The 4,596-nt window shown below is 40.2% G+C and overlaps 1 long non-coding RNA gene across 1 annotated transcript in view; it reads left to right on the top strand.

Moving 5' to 3' along the window:
* The first annotated feature begins 3,748 nt into the window (after nt 1–3,748).
* The window catches only part of LOC123970416, a 2,609-nt gene continuing 1,761 nt past the window's right edge, over nt 3,749–4,596 (top strand). The window contains exon 1 of the long non-coding RNA XR_006824974.1: nt 3,749–3,780. This is a non-coding gene — a long non-coding RNA (uncharacterized LOC123970416). The remainder of the gene's footprint in view (nt 3,781–4,596) is intronic.

Raw genomic sequence — 4,596 nt, 5'->3', positions numbered from 1 at the left:
GTGGGGGGGGGGGGGGGGCAGAGAAAACAGAGACCACGGATCTGTTTTATCTCATCAGTAGAACAGGCCTGCATCATCAAGGTAACATAAATAATTTATGGCGTCATTGTCGTGCTGTCATCCGCAGCTGAAAACCTATTACTGCAGTGAATTAAAATCAATTAAACGATGGTGTGGAAAAGGAAGTCCCGAGCCAGGTAGGACAGATTTTTCCAAACAGATTCTGGTGTTGCGACACTGCTGTGGCAAAGAAGTGACGCCGCTGAACTTCACATGTGAGAAGGAAGTCTTAATTGTATTATTTCCAACATTATAAATGCAAGAGCTCCCAGAGAAAACAAAAGCAAGCAAGGAGGAGAAAAAAGCACTAGCCAGACATCTTGGCATCTGTTACCATTAATTTACTGCTCACTGCTTTCAATGTGATTTCCTCCCATATGTTTCAGATGTGTCTTTGCCTTCGCCCCCTGAAAACAAACGGCTTTTTCTCTGAATTATTCACTCCAGCTACCCCCCCCCAACACACACATGCACAAAGACACACAACCAAACACGCACCCGTAAAAGCACCATAAACAATTAATCCGCGGCTTTATCATTAAAAGATGTCACACTGACTTTTCATGAAAGATACTCTTGGATTTTGGTCCACATGTTGTGTTCAGTCTTTTAAAGTATAAAAGGCACATGCACACACACTGACAAACTCATTGAAACAAACGCAACAGTGACAAACACAAACACACATAACTGATCTACATGTGCATCCTGACACACACACACACAGAAACACATAGCTTATGTGATCACATGCACACGTTGCACAATTGCAGAAGAAAAATACATGACATTTTGACACACTTACCAGGTCTGAAAACACACAAAAAGAAAACACTGCGTGTACACACACATACACACACACACACACACACACACACACACAAAAACACCATCTTCCAATGTAACGACTCGGCAGGATGCATTTTTTCTGGACATTGTAGCTGGGTTCCATTTCTCATCAGATAAGACTCAGGTGTGTCTTCTTACGCCCTAATATGTTTAGTCTGAACTCGCTCCTGAACACAATCTGCTCCGATGGCTCACAATGAGACAGGAACCGTCCCTGGTAGCCTTTGGCTGATAACAGTCTCCACTGTAATGGCTCTCCATTGTTGTGAAAACACAATAATGTTTCGGCCATGCCACTCTGACAGCATCGTAGACTGGGCCCGACCTGCCTTTGAAGTTTCTTTTCAGTCTCAGATGCTCTCGTCGAGCTGCCCGCTCTGACTGAATGATTGATGACGCTGATCAGGAGAGGTCACAGAGAGTGAAAAATAGATTTGCTGCACGGAAGGCAGAGACCTGGTGCCGAAGATGCATATTGTTCCAGTATTGAGATCTGGGCCCTGTTTTAGAAAGCAGGCGTAACAAAATCTGAGCTTAACGCTGAGCTCTGAGTTGATTGAGTCTGAGATGTGAAACTCTGAATTTTCGGTTCCAGAACACCTGATCAGAATTAGTTCAATCAACTCTGAGTAATTTTGAACCTGATGGAAGCATGTGCATGTGGATGAAAAAAAGCCATCATCAATGGAGCTCCGATACTACGATTCACCATGGCAACGGGTAAATAAAGGCAGAGCCTCCATTTTAATTGGGTGGAGCTAGAAATATGAATGCGTGCCAACGCGGACCATGATTGGCTCTAAAATGCAGGAGTGGAGGAAGGATCAATACGTTAACAATAGTATTTATACAGCGTTGCTCATTCATCGTTTACCAGACTGCTGGAATTTCCTTAATAAATTATAAAGTGCTCGAATTATCCTACAACCCATTACATTTGATTTTAAATAGGAAGGCTATATTTATTAAGCTGTAGCCTAGGCCTAACCTGACGGGACAAAAAAAAAATCGTCTGCCTGATTATGAAAATAGGTAGCATAAGACACAGTTTACTCCTAAACCTGATTGTAAAGTCACAGTTACACCCAGTAGGTTAGCCTTATTTTTTTTTTGCAGTGGAAAATGCATCTATGGGTTCAAACTAACTAACATTTTAGACGTCTATTTTACATTAATAACATCTTGCTAATTTTGTAGCATATTTTATTAATGCTGTCAAAACACATTCAGAATATATGCAGCTAATAAAAACTCACTTTAAACTACATAGGCCTATTTGTTTCAGCTGTACCACAGTCATCCTCACTCAGATAGTCACATTATCTCCAACAAGATAACTAAGATAGGAATGTTCCAGTCAGTGCCAGGATAATATGAAAAATACTGTTCATTGATCAGTTTTCTAGGTTACAGATTAGTTTAGGCAAGGCAAGGCAAGTTTATTTGTATAGCACATTTCAACAACAAGGTAATTAAAAGTGCTTTACATTAAACATAAAAGCAACATAGGGAAATTGAAAAAATACACATTAAAATATAATAAAAGTTACAGTGTAGTGTACAATCAGGGTTAAAAGAGTTAAATGGAAAATAAAAACAGGCTGAGGGGTTGAGCAAATAATTGAGTTACAATTATTTTGAAAAGAGAATAAACAGAGAAGTACACTTAATCTACTCTCTCTAGCTAGTCTGTACTCGGGTCCATAGCAATCTTTGAGTCCACTGAAACTCCAAAAACCCTCAGACACTACAGAGAAACCAGGACATGTCCGCAGGCCGCTTTGATCCAGTTATACTCTGGACCCACCTGTGCGTTTACAGGTGGACAGAGGTTCCTGCAAATCACTCAGGCGCAAGATTTAAGACCACTTCCTTCACTCTGTTCAATCTCACTCTCATTATCTTTTCACTCAATTACCTACTCATTTCTCACCGTGTAAATATTTAATTAAAAGCAATGGTAAAAAGCTAAAAACAAAGAAAAAGAAAACAATACAGTAAATGTTACAGCGCAGTGTAAGTTATCAATCTGGGCAGGCACTGACTTTCGATCGTTCCTCCCTGGCTCCAAAAACAATAACTTCAGTTTTATCTCTGTTCAATTGAAGGAAATTCTGGCACATCCAATCGTTGACCTGCTCAATACAGTTACTCAGCACCCGTATGGGATCATAGTCCCCTGGTGATATGGTTATGTAAATCTGTGTGTCATCTGCATAATTATGGTAACATATTTTGTTGTTTTTCATAATCTGAGCCAGTGGAAGCATGTAAATGTTAAACAAAAGAGGTCCCAGAATGGAGCCTTGGGGAACTCCACATGTCATTTTTGTCATCTCAGTTGTGTGATTACCTATAGACACAAAGTAGTCCCTGTCCTTTAAGTAGGATTCAAACCATTTTAGTACTGTGCCAGAAAGTTCAACCCAGTTTTCAAGTCTGTCTAGTAATATGTCGTGGTCGACCACAACATATTACAGTGATTACTGCAGTGGCCTAATGTAGCCCACAGTAAGTGTTTTCAGTGCAACTCTCACAGTGTTATACCTAAAGACGGACATATAGGATAGGATAAATCTACGATGTGCAGATCTCTCCTTGCATCAATGACAGATTGATCATAAAAGTGATCATGTTCAAGATCATGTTTGGATGAAAAACTAATTGCCTATCCAACTGGGATTTTAAAGTTTTTAAAGATGTAAATGCATTCAGATATGTGCTTTGATATCAACAGCATGAATGAGGAAATGAAATGGTGTGTCAGACAGCCGCCTCAGGCTTCGCAGCAGAGGAGGAGTCAGAGAGAAACTGACGGTTCTCCAACTTATCCTGTGAGCCTAACCTCCTCCCGAGGAGGGTTTATTGTAGGTAGGTAGGTAGGTATATTTTATTGTCACAATACAAGATGTAGAGTGATCTTGGTCTCTGAAACTGAAAACCCAGAGTTTCCCTCATCTCAGGCTTAACATACTCAGAATTTTCACTAATCCCGCTTTCTGAAACGGAGCCCAGTTTTTCAAAAACCTTTTTGGTATATTATACGCGTGCTTACAAGTCAACAAAATGCTCTTAAGTCTGTTAAAACATGTTACTATGTAGAAGTGCCCTCCCTTGTTATGTTACTGCATCCTCGTAGTTCACAGTTAACAGGTGAGTTTCAAAAGATTACTAGGCTGGCATCAAGATTTACTATACTTAGTTTACTGAATCTGCAACCCGGTCTCACTCCCAAGTCGTCACATATGGACGCTTGGTCAAGAGCCATAATCGTCAGTTTGTGACGCACTAGGGATCCCTTTGACGTCATAGTTCGACATACAGTGGGGGAAATAAGTATTTGACCACTTGCTGATTTTGCAGGTTTGCCCACTTACAAAGAATGCAACAATCTACAATTTTAATCATATGTACATTCTAACAGTGAAAGACAGAATCCCAAAGAAAATTCCAGAAAATCACATCATATGAATTTATAAAAATTGATAACCATCTGATGAGGAAAAACAAGTATTTGACCCCCTACCAAACAGCAAGTATTCTGGCTCCTACAAGCCAGTTAGTCTTTCTTTAAGACACAGCCCCAATCCCAACCAATTATCTACATCAAATACACCTGCCTCACCTCGTTACCTGTATAAAAGACACCTGTCAACACCCAAACAACCAGCATCCAACATCACCACC

The sequence above is a fragment of the Micropterus dolomieu genome, linkage group LG01, assembly GCF_021292245.1.
Source record: "Micropterus dolomieu isolate WLL.071019.BEF.003 ecotype Adirondacks linkage group LG01, ASM2129224v1, whole genome shotgun sequence".
In the NCBI taxonomy this organism is placed as follows: Eukaryota; Metazoa; Chordata; class Actinopteri; order Centrarchiformes; family Centrarchidae; genus Micropterus; species Micropterus dolomieu.
This window is presented reverse-complemented; position numbering and strand designations above follow the sequence as displayed.